Raw genomic sequence first — 12848 nt, forward strand, 5'->3', positions numbered from 1 at the left:
TTTGTTTGTTTAGTTTTCAAGAAAACCTTAAACAATACTGATCGTCATCATCAACGGCGCAACAACCGGTATCCGATCTAGGTCTGCCTTAATAAAGAACTCCAGACATCCCAGTTTTGCGCTGAAGTCCACCAATACGATATCCCTAAAAGATCTCTAACCTATGCCATCGCTCCATCTCAAGCAGGGTCTGCCTCGTCTTCTTTTTCTAACATAGATATTGCCCTTATAGAATTTCCGGGCTGGATCATCCTCCTCCATACGGATTAAGTGACTCGCCCACCGTAACCTATTGAGCCGGATTTTATCCACAACCTGACGGTCATGGTATCGCTCATAGATTTCGTCGTTATATAGGCTACGAAATCGTCCATCCTCATATAGGAGCCAAAAAATTCTTCGGAGGATTCTTCTGTCGAACGCGCCCAAGAGTTCACAATTTTTCTTGCTAAGAACCCAAGTCTCAAATCCATGAGGACTGGCATGATCATAGTCCTGTATAGTAAGAGCTTTGACCCTATGGTGACACTTTTTGAGGGAAACAGTTTTTGTAAGCTGAAATAGGCTCTGTTGGCTGACAACAACCATGAGCGCATTTCATCATCATAGCTGTTATCGGTTGTGATTTTCAATCCTAGGTAGGAGAAATTTTCAACGGTCTCGAAGTTGTAGTCTCCTATCTTCATTATTTTCGTTTGACCAGTGATTTGATGTTGTCCGTTCTTTCGGTTATGGTTTTGGCGCTGACGTTGCCACCATGTACTTCGTCTTGCCTTCATTAATGCGCAGCCCAAGATCTCGCGCCGCCTGCTCGATCTGGATGAATGTATCATAATTTGTACATGTCGGGTTATTCTTCCCATGATGTCGATATCGTCAGCGTAGGTCAGTAGTTGGGTGAACTTGAAGCGGATGGTGCCTCTCGCATTTACATCGACATCGCGAATCACTTTCTCGAAGGCCAGGTTAGGTAGGACATCCCCTTGTCGTAGACTGTTTTGATGTTAAATGGTCTCGAGAATGATCCTGCTGCTTTTATTTGGCCTCGCACATTGGTCAGTGTCAGCCTAGTCGGTCTTATCAATTTCGTTCCCACAGTGTTTCCATCGCTTGCCGCAAAGAGAAAATATGATCTCTCGCTGGTTTGCCTGGAGTGAAGCTTCTTTTTTATGGGCCAATGATGTTCTGGGCGTATGGAGCTATCCGGCCTAACAAGATAGTGGAGAATATCTTATAGATAGTACTCAGCAACGTGATACCTCTATAATTGCTACACTGTGTGATATCTCCCTTTTTATGTATGAGACAGATAATGCCTCGTTGCCAGTCGTCAGGCATTGATTCACTGCCCCACACCTTGAGCATCAGTTGAGGAACCGCTTGGTGTAATTGGTCGCTTCCATATTTAGTCAATTCGACTGTAATTCCATCGGCTCCTGGCGACTTACGGTTTATAAGCCGATGAATAGCACGGACTGTTTCTTCTATGCTTGGTGGTGGCAGTATTTGTCCGTAGTCTTCATTGACCTCCAACTCGCCGATATTTTGGTTGTTGAGCAATTCATCAAAACACTTAACCCATCGCTCCATTATGCCCATTCTGTCGGAAATCAGATTTCCCTCTTTGTCTCGGCAGGATGAGCATCGAGGTGTATAAGGCTTCATCCTGCTGACTTGTTGGTAAAACTGCCGCGCCTGGTGCGGCTGCTCCCTGTACTTTTCTAGTTCACAGACTTGTTGGTTCTCCCAGGCTTCCTTTTTCCGTCTGTGAAGTCGCTTCTCCGCCCGACGGAGTTCGTAATAAGTCTCTGTGCGTGTCCGCGTTCTTTGAGAATGCAACATTACTCGGTATGCAGCATTCTTCCGTTCCGTTGCTAGCTTACATTCATCGTTAAAGCAGCCGTTCCGACTCCTTTTGCGACTGGGGCCAAGTATGTATGTATCCATGATAACATTCTTCAGGTGGTTGTGAAGATCATTTGTTGATGCTTCATCTCCAGGTCCTCTGTTGACTGCGGTTACTGCGGCATCCATTTCCCTCTTATAGGTGTCGCGGAGGGCTGTGTTGTGAATGACCTACTCCAAGCACATTGTTTACGGGATGGCCGCTATAATATATGGTATAGTGCTCTTCTCCAGGAAGCCGGTCCCTGTCCATCGCATCTCTTGTAACGCTTTTACATCAGCCTTATATTGAGACAGGGTGTCGGCTGGCTGCTCAGTAGCATTCGATCTATACAGGGAGCGAACGTTCCATGAGAAAATGCGCAAATCGTTAGTCCGTTGTTGTTGCCGGGTTCGTCGTTTTGAAATCCATCCTGTCTGAGGCTCCGTCTGTGGCTTCGTAACATCGGTTTTCCGTGTGGAGTTGTCAGCCCTACCCAACCACCAATCTGGAGGACTAGTTGGTACATTTTGTCCCGTTTTTAGGCACGGGAGACTCGCCTTCATCTTTCTCCGTCTGCAGTTTTTCATGAAGAAAGAACTCCCAGCGATCACCACGTGGAGGTGGAGATAGAGTTTGGTAGTAGAGCTGTTGGCGTTGGTTCAGAAGGCGTTTCCCAGGTTTTATGCTCCATCGTGGCTACCAATCCACGTTTCGCCCTGGGATCTATACTACCCTTTGACCGCCGAATGCATCATTCATTAGCCCTATTTGCTAGATTTAGCGCCCGCGGATTACTTTCTGTTCCCAAACTCGAAAATATGGCTCAGTGGTCAAAGATTTTCCAACGACCTATAAGCCCAATTTGAATCCATGCATACGTAAACTGGGAAGCATCTAATGCTTAATGGCTTTTTGTGATGTAATTGTCATCCTACGTACGCAAATTATAAAGAATTATAATACTCATCTGCTAGCTACGTCGAAATCGACAATAGTGTGCACAAGCTAATAAAAGTTGAAGTAAACTTTCAACAAAAAGTTATGTAGCTATTCCACCTTAACCTATTGCAATTCCAATCACGAACCACATCCCCGTAGCTGGTGTATGCGGTTGAAATGAAGATGATGATATTATCTGGATATTTCTATTCCGGTTAAAATTTATTTAAAGGTCGTTCATAGCTAATGTGGTAGGTATTCTTCCATAGCCGATTCATACTAACTGGCTTTGTTAAATCAATTTCTTTCATTTAAAATAGTTTAAGCAGATGTTCTGAATAAAGATACTGCAGAATAATAAAGATGCTCTGTCATACATATTTACTTCCAAATGCACTACACAAGTAAAATAAATGTGATAACCTCCAAGCAGATGCTTTTCAATGAGGATCTCACACTGAAAAAGGAACGAAGGGTTTCCAAAATTGTGGTACCCGCGGCACCGACTTATGCAAGCTATTCATTTTTAACTAACGGCTCGATAAGAACCATTAGAACAAATTTGCCTGAACTCATCGGCAGAGCAACTTTTGTTGTTGCCTCAGCTGATGATGAACTCCAGGTTCATTGTCAGAGCCAAAATTAGCGGGACGTCAGCCAGCTGATCCAGGATGGGCCGGCACTCATCTGAATGGAGCGAAACTCGCCCACAGCGTTTTGTTTGCTTCTTATGTAAGAGGAGTATTTAAGATGATACAATGATACAGGAGTATTTAAGATGATACAATCCCGGCTAATGGCGAATGTCGGCGAACCTATATCAACTAGGAGACGTCTCCTCATGGGAGCAACGCAGTCCGTCCTTCTCTATGGTGCGGAGGTATGGGCTGATGCCCTTGACAAGGAGGTGCACCGTAAACGCCTCGCTCAAGTGCAGAGGTGGGGAGCTTTGCGAGTGGCGTCTGCTTATCGCACGGTCTCCGAACCGGCTGTGATGGTGATTGCGGGAGTGATCCCCGTTGCCCTCCTTGCCAAGGAGCGCAAAGCTATCTACTGCCGTAAGAGCGAAAACTTAAGAGAAGTGGTTGCCCGTGAAGAACGTCAACGCACCCTTAACGAGTGGCAACTTTCTTGGCAAAATGAGCCAAGGGGCAGGTGGACTGCGCGGCTCATCGACAAATTAGATCCGTGGTTGAACAGAAAACACGGTGAGATTGATTACTTCCTTACCCAACTTCTAAGTGGGCATGGAGGTTTTCAGTCTTACCTGCACAGGGTTGGGAAGGCGCGATCTCCTGATTGTGTGTTCTGCAATAGAGTGGCGGATGACGCTGAACACACCTTTTTCTCTTGCGAGAGGTGGGACGGCCTCCGCCAGCAGCTTTATGCAGACACAGGGGAGCTCTCTCCAGATAACATTGTGCGAGAGATGCTGAAGAGCGCTGGCAGCTGGAATCGTATTGCGCATTATGTTCGGGCTGTTCTTACTACGAAGAAGATTGAACTCGACCGGCAGAGGGATCGGACGGTAAGGGGTTCCCTGAACTAACAACTCCCTTCCTCCCCTCCCCTCCCGTTGGTGAAGGGAATTCCCTGACTTGAAGGCTCCCAAAGCCGGGAGAGCGGGAGGGCTAGCCCGAAGTAATGTGTCAAACGGTTCCAGGCTAGTTCTCTGATGACAGGGAGGTGTTTAGTTGGTAGTCCGCCAGCGCGCTGTTGCGGGAATCCAACACTCTGTGCGTAAACGCATTCACCTACCCTACTCCCAAAAAAAAAAAAAATGTATATGTACGTATAATGCGGATAATCAGTATTCGATTCTAGAAAAAGTGAAATATTTCTAGTCCTAGATCTCTAAAGTTATCAATCGAAAGAAGAAAGTGAAATGCATAAGTGCAGACTCCTATCTCAGAGAAACTATCGGCTCAAACACCCCACACACCCCCCATCAATATCATCCGATCTGATGCTTTTTTGTTCTTCATGGGCGGGACCGCCTCTCCATGCTCCATTCCTCATGCATTCCTCAGTATTCCCTCTCTCATCAACAGCGGCAGCTCAGATGGGTTGGAGAAGAAAAAGTGCCCGCACCCTACACGAAACCGTAGAATTTCTTTCAGTTTGCGGCTGCTGACCAGTACAGTCTCAGTTCTGTGTTTCACTAAATCTAATCCCTGTGATACCAACCAATCCTTGTTCAGCCTAATCAATGTCTCACATGCCCAGATGACATCCTCCAGCTGTATGTCTACTACAACAATTGCGATGTCGTTTGCATAGCCGTTCCAGAGTAGTGGGTCCAGCACTTATCCCTGAGGCATTCCGCCGGTTATCAAACATTCAACTAGGCCTACGTCAGCGTCATAGAGGAGCTTTCTATCCACGAAATAATTTCTGATGATTAACTGAATATACGTGGGAACATTCGGCTGGTTTAAGGATTTTATCATATGCTGCCATTGCGCTGAGTTGAAAGCATTCCTCACGTCGAGTGTGATGATGGTACAGTATTTTTGGTACCGCCCTGCCACTTTAGACCTGCAATTGCTTTCTCTGTCAGATTGATGACTGTGTTGATAGCATCCACCGTTGATCGCCCAGCGCGTAAACCGTCTCCTGCTTCCTCTAAAATTGTCAGCAGCCTGTTGCATATAATGCACTCCAGCAACTTTCTCATACTGTCCAGCAAACAATTGGGATGGATACGACGGTGGCTCTCAAGGTGGTTTACTACTCTTTGGTAACAGCACCAGCATTTGCCTTTACCACTGAATCGGGAAGATACCCTCTTTCAAACAGATATTAAAAATGGAAACGAACTACTCTGGTATTCCTTTTATCCCTGCCTTCAAAGCCACGTTCGGTATTCCGTCTAGCCCCGGTGTTTTTTAGCCCCTACCTTTTCGCAGATAATGGTAAGCCCCCTGTTATAATGTGGAATGTCTTTTGTATAATGCTCTCTTTCGACCGCAATAGTGCATTTGCTTTGCTGAGGGAATAGAGTGGTCACTATTCTTCGCTATAAAAGGGCACTTTATCCGCGGGGCCCTGCTTCCTTTTAACTTAGCCATTACCGCTCTACACGCTCCCCCCCCCACGGGTTGATGTCAGCCTCTTCGCAGAGTTGTTTAAAGGAATTCCGTTTAACTTCACCTTCCGCCTTCAGCAGCTCTTTTTAACTAGTTTTGTATCTCGCCTTTCTCTGTGCAATTACCTGCTAATCATTTGCACTTTGGTAATTTCTCCACGCTTGCAGGCATATGGCAGGTCGTTGTTCCACCATGGTTTCGGTAACCTGTGAGCGTTATTTCTGCGCCTTGGCATAGAGGCATCACAAACTGCGACCATGTTTCTCAAAACTTGTTCTGTACCTGTTAGTGTGGAACTACATTTCCGCGTCAAACATTTTTAAACTCCATTGCTTCGTCCGGCATGACTTTATGTCTTTCGGATGCTCCATTCTCATGTTCTCCACTACACTAAACAGTATAGCTTGATGGTCGTTATGGGTGTAGTGTTCGTTAACTCGCCAGTTAATATCCCTAATCAACGCACTGCTTACGAAAGTAATATCTACCACTGACCCTACCCTCCCTTTCCACAAGGTATAGGCGCTTCCAATATTAGCAAGAACAATGTTCAGCGAAGAAAATCTAGAAATCTTGTTTCCCCCTGTTTGTCTGTCTGTCACACCCGGATAGACGGATTGACGCGAAAGTCGGTTAGGGCATTTGGTCTGTAAATCCCTTTACATATAGCCAGTGGCGTCATTATGTGTCAAATTTAAATTTTCTCATATATGCGAGAGGAAGGTGCAACATTTTTTTTTCACAGAATGTGGCCATGTGGTGTATCAAATGAAAGGACTCAATTAGTACTTCGAAACTGGGCACATATTTGATCTCGGGTGAAACGTAGCGAAGTGAGGACTCAAAATCAGAATCTATCCAAACGAAAAATCTGCGTAGAAAGTTTCTCACGTAAGATGAACACAAAACCTTTATACCCGAAGCACCAGCTTCTTCTTCATCAATAAATAAGCAAAAAGTGACGAAATTTAACCATCCCGATGGCGAGCATCTAAATATAGCCCCAGCAGAATCCCCGTCGGCATACTCTCATTTCCCTCCCTGCTATTCAATTTCATTTGGTGAGTTTCGTTTTATGATGCTTTATTTCCTTCATTATCGAAATTTCGGAACCACACGCTTGCCAAACCTCAACAAGTGTTTGATTTGCTTTATGTAGGTTTGCAAGTGTTTGTAGCCGATCCCATGAAGGGTCAGTGGTTTGGTAAAAATCAAAGGAAATTTGACGCAAGCAGTCTGTGACACATTCACACACAAGGACAACAAGGAGAAACCAATAGCGCTACTACCAATCCTTATGTTCATCTCCCATCGATCACCATATCGATGGGAGTAATTCCTTATTGAAAAACTGCAAACGGAAAAGGATGAAGGCGAGTCTCCCGCGCCTGAAAACGGAACAAATTGTACCAACCGGTCCTCCAGATTGGGTGTTGGGTAGGGCTGACAACCCTACCCGGAAAACCGAAGTTACGAAGTTACGAGCCTCGGACTGGATATTCTACGCAATTACAAACCCGGCAATGAAAACAGACTAACAATTTGCGCATTTTCTACTGGAACTTGCAGAAAAGGAGCTGTCAAGCACCTAGCCTATACCTTGTCCCAATATAGGGCTGGTGTACAGTGTTGCAAGAGATACGCTAGACAAAGACCGGTTTCCTGGAGAAGAGTCATTACACCATATATTGAATGATTATCTGGGAAATCATGTGCTCGAAGTAAGTTTAGTAACAAAAAGCTATGTCCTCTGCGTTTACGAGAAAAATTTCAAAAGATAAGTTTCATTAACGTTCACGGCCCTACCGAGGACGCTGCAGAGTTGAAGAAGGATACCTTGCAAGAAAGCGGAGCGAATATCAAAATTATACTTGGAATTTTTAATAGTCTTTCTATATAAGACAATGATTTTGCCAGTCCTCATGTACTCCTCGGAGTCCTGGGTTCTTGACAAGAATCGATCTCTTGGCCGCAGCTTATATAACAATGAAATTTATGATCGATTCCACAATCGAAGTTGTGGATAAAATCCGGCTCAATAAATTACGTTAGGCGGATCACTTAATCTGTATGGGCGAGGATGATCAAACCCTTAATGCCTATAACGGCAATATATGATAGTACAAATGGTATGGAAGAAAAAGAAGACGCGGCAGGCCCTGCCTCAGATGAAGCGGTGGGGAACGCCAGGACGGCGGACAGCTTTGTAGGATATCGAATTAGTGGATCTCGCCGCAAACCCGGGATGTCTGCAGTTCTTTATTAAGGCAGGTATAGACCAGATACCGGTTTTTGTGCCGTTGATGAAGCCCAATAAGCATGTAACCTTTCCCTAAATTATGAATCAAGATAAATCCAGAAAGATTAAGAAGTTACTGATGTTATATGCAGCTTAAGCGTACATCATCATCATCAACGGCGCAACAACCGGTATCCGGTCTTGGCCTGCCTTAATAAGGAACTCCAGACATCCCGGTTTTGCGCCGAGGTCCACCAATTCGATATCGCTAAAAGCTGTCTGGCGTCCTGGCCCACACCATCGCTCCATCTTAAGCAGGGTCTGCCTCGTCTCGTTCTTTTTCTACCATAGATATTGCGCTTATAGACTTTCCGGGTGGGATCATCTTCATCCATACGGATTAAGTGACCCGCCCACCGTAACCTATTGAGCCGGATTTTATCCACAACCGGACGGTCATGGTATCGCTCATAGATTTCGTCATTGTGTAGGCTACGGAATCGTCCATCCTCATGTAGGGGGCCAAAAATTCTTCGGAGGATTCTTTTCTCGAACGCGGCCAAGAGTTCGCAATTTTTCTTGCTAAGAACCCAAGTTTCCGACGAATACATGAGGACTGGCAAGATCATAGTCTTGTACAGTAAGAGCTTTGACCCTATGGTGAGACGTTTCGAGCGGAACAGTCTTTGTAAGCTGAAATAGGCTCTGTTGGCTGACAACAACCGTGCGCGGATTTCATCATCGTAGTTGTTATCGGTTGTGATTTTCGACCCTAGATAGGAGAAATTGTCAACGGTCTCAAAGTTGTATTCTCCTATCCTTATTCTTGTTCGTGTTTGTGTTTGACCAGTGCGGTTTGATGTTGTTGGTTGATTCGTCTTCGGTGCTGACGTTGCCACCATGTATTTTGTCTTGCCTTCATTGATGTGCAGCCCAAGATCTCGCGCCGCCTGCTCGATCTGGATGAAGGCAGTTTGAACGTCTCGGGTGGTTCTTCCCATGATGTCGATATCGTCAGCATAGGCCAGTAGTTGGGTGGACTTGAAGAGGATCGTACCTCTTGCATTCACTTCAGCATCACGGATCACTTTCTCGAGGGCCAGGTTAAAGAGGACGCATGATAGCGCATCCCCTTGTCGTAGACCGTTGTTGATGTCGAATGGTCTTGAGAGTGATCCTGCTGCTTTTATCTGGCCTCGCACATTGGTCAGGGTCAGCCTAGTCAGTCTTATTAATTTCGTCGGGATACCGAATTCCCTCATGGCCGTGTACAGTTTTACCCTGGCTATGCTATCATACAGACAGAATTGGGATATTAGAGCGATGGGTTGAGTACTTTGATGAGCTACTGAACAACCAGAACATCGGCGAGTTGGAGGTTCCGCCAACTGAAGACGACGGACAAATACTGCCACCACCAAGTTTAGGAGAAACAGTCCGTGCAATTCATCGGCTAAAAAATCATAAGTCGCCAGGAGCCGATGGAATTACAGCCGAATTGGTTAAATATGGAGGCGACCAGTTACACCAAGTGGTTCATCAACTTGTGCTCAAGGTATGGGACAGCGAATCAATGCCTGACGATTGGCAGCGAGGCATAATCTGTCTCATACATAAAAAGGGAGATATCACACAGTGCAGCAATTATAGAGGTATCACGTTGCTGAGTACCATCTATAAGATATTCTCCACTATCTTGCTAGGCCGGATAGCCCCATACGCCCAGAACATCATTGGCCCATACCAAAGAGGCTTCACTCCAGGCAAATCAGCAACAGATCAGATTTTCTCTCTGCGGCAGGCGATGGAAAAACTGTTGGAATATGGACAACAGTTGCACCATCTGTTCATCGACTTTAAAGCCGCCTATGATAGCATAGCCAGGGTAAAACTGTACACGGCCATGAGGGAATTCGGTATCCCGACGAAATTAATAAGACTGACTAGGCTGACCCTGACCAATGTGCGAGGCCAGATAAAAGCAGCAGGATCACTCTCAAGACCATTCGACATCAACAACGGTCTACGACAAGGGGATGCGCTATCATGCGTCCTCTTTAACCTGGCCCTCGAGAAGGTGATCCGTGATGCTGAAGTGAATGCAAGAGGTACGATCCTCTTCAAGTCCACCCAACTACTGGCCTATGCTGACGATATCGACATCATGGGAAGAACCACCCGAGACGTTCAAACTGCCTTCATCCAGATCGAGCAGGCGGCGCGAGATCTTGGGCTGCACATCAATGAAGGCAAGACAAAATACATGGTGGCAACGTCAGCACCGAAGACGAATCAACCAACAACATCAAACCGCACTGGTCAAACACAAACACGAACAAGAATAAGGATAGGAGAATACAACTTTGAGACCGTTGACAATTTCTCCTATCTAGGGTCGAAAATCACAACCGATAACAACTACGATGATGAAATCCGCGCACGGTTGTTGTCAGCCAACAGAGCCTACTTCAGCTTACAAAGACTGTTCCGCTCGAAACGTCTCACCATAGGGTCAAAGCTCTTACTGTACAAGACTATGATCTTGCCAGTCCTCATGTATTCCTCGGAAACTTGGGTTCTTAGCAAGAAAAATTGCGAACTCTTGGCCGCGTTCGAGAGAAGAATCCTCCGAAGAATTTTTGGCCCCCTACATGAGGATGGACGATTCCGTAGCCTACACAATGACGAAATCTATGAGCGATACCATGACCGTCCGGTTGTGGATAAAATCCGGCTCAATAGGTTACGGTGGGCGGGTCACTTAATCCGTATGGATGAAGATGATCCCACCCGGAAAGTCTATAAGCGCAATATCTATGGTAGGAAAAGAAGACGAGGCAGACCCTGCCTAAGATGGAGCGATGGCGTGGGCCAGGACGCCAGACAGCTTTTAGGGATATCGAATTGGTGGACCTCGGCGCAAAACCGGGATGTCTGGAGTTCCTTATTAAGGCAGGCCTAGACCGGATACCGGTTGTTGCGCCGTTGATGATGATGATGATGATGCTATCATAGGCGGCTTTAAAGTCGATGAACAGATGGTGCAACTGTTGTCCATATTCCAACAGTTTTTCCATCGCCTGCCGCAGAGAGAAAATCTGATCTGTCGCTGATTTGTCTGGAGTGAAGCCTCTTTGGTATGGGCCAATGATGTTCTGGGCGTATGGGGCTATCCGGCCTAGCAAGATAGTGGAAAATATCTTATAGATGGTACTCAGCAACGTGATACCTCTATAATTGCTGCACTGTGTGATATCTCCCTTTTTATGTATGAGACAGATAATGCCTCGTTGCCAATCGTCAGGCATTGATTCGCTGTCCCATACCTTGAGCACAAGTTGATGAACCACTTGGTGTAACTGGTCGCCTCCATATTTAACCAATTCGGCTGTAATTCCATCGGCTCCTGGCGACTTATGATTTTTTAGCCGATGAATTGCACGGACTGTTTCTCCTAAACTTGGTGGTGGCAGTATTTGTCCGTCGTCTTCAGTTGGCGGGACCTCCAACTCGCCGATGTTCTGGTTGTTCAATAGCTCATCAAAGTACTCAACCCATCGCTCTAATATGCCCATTCTGTCGGAAATCAGATTTCCCTCTTTGTCTCGGCAGGATGAGCATCGAGGTGTGTAAGGCTTCATCCTGCTGACTTGTTGGTAAAACTTCCGCGCCTGGTGCGGTTGCTCCCTGTACTTTTCTAGTTCATAGACTTGTTGGTTCTCCCAGGCTTCCTTTTTCCGTCTGTGAAGTCGCTTCTCCGCTCGACGGAGTTCGTGATAAGTCTCTGCGCGTGCCCGCGTTCTTTGCGAATGCAACATTACTCGGTATGCGGCATTCTTCCGTTCCGTTGCTAGCTTACATTCATCGTCAAACCAGCCGTTCCGACTCCTTTTACGGCTGGGGCCAAGTATATTTGTGGCCGTATCCATGATAACGTTCTTCAGGTGGTTGTGAAGATCATTTGTTGATGCTTCATCTCCAGGTCCTCTGTTGACTGCGGTTATTGCAGCATCCATTTCCCTCTTATAGGTGTCGCGGAGGGTTGTGTTGTGGATGGCTTCAGTGTTCACTCTCACCTGATTGTCAGAGGGGATTCTAGGTGGTATTGTTATTCGGGCTCGGAGCACCATGCCAACGAGAAAGTGGTCCGAGTCTATATTGGCCCCCCTATATGTTCTGACATTCATCAAGGCTGAGAGGTGGCGGCGTTCGATCAACACGTGGTCAATTTGGTTGAAAGTGGTCCCGTCTGGAGAGGCCCACGTATGTTTGTGGACCGCTTTCCGCGCAAACCAGGTACTTCCAACAACCATTTCGTGTGACCCTGCTAATTGAATAATCCGCAGTCCGTTATCATTTGTGTTTTCGTGTAAGCTATGGGAGCCAACGTATCGCCTGAATACGGGCTCCTTCCCTACTTGGCTGTTAAAATCCCCAAGTATGATTTTGATATCATATCTGGGACAGGCTTCGAGGGTTCGTTCTACTGCCTCGTAGAAGGTATCCTTCTCCGACTCTGCAGTCTCCTCTGTAGGAGCGTCAACGTTTATGAGGCTTATATTTCTAAACTTGCCTCGCAAGCGCAGAGTGCATAGCCGTTCGCTTATGTTTTCAAAGCCGATAACAGCAGGTTTCATTTTTTGCCTGACTAAGAAACCTACTCCGAGCACATGGTTTACTGGATGACCGCTAT

At 46.2% G+C, this 12848-nt stretch overlaps 1 protein-coding gene across 1 annotated transcript in view; it reads left to right on the plus strand.

The window, feature by feature from the left end:
• Positions 1–12848, plus strand: part of LOC119659670 (alpha-tocopherol transfer protein-like) — a 35726-nt gene that overhangs the window by 18606 nt on the left and 4272 nt on the right. The window lies entirely within an intron of this gene.

Source organism: Hermetia illucens, chromosome 6 (assembly GCF_905115235.1).
Source record: "Hermetia illucens chromosome 6, iHerIll2.2.curated.20191125, whole genome shotgun sequence".
Taxonomy (NCBI): domain Eukaryota; kingdom Metazoa; phylum Arthropoda; class Insecta; order Diptera; family Stratiomyidae; genus Hermetia; species Hermetia illucens.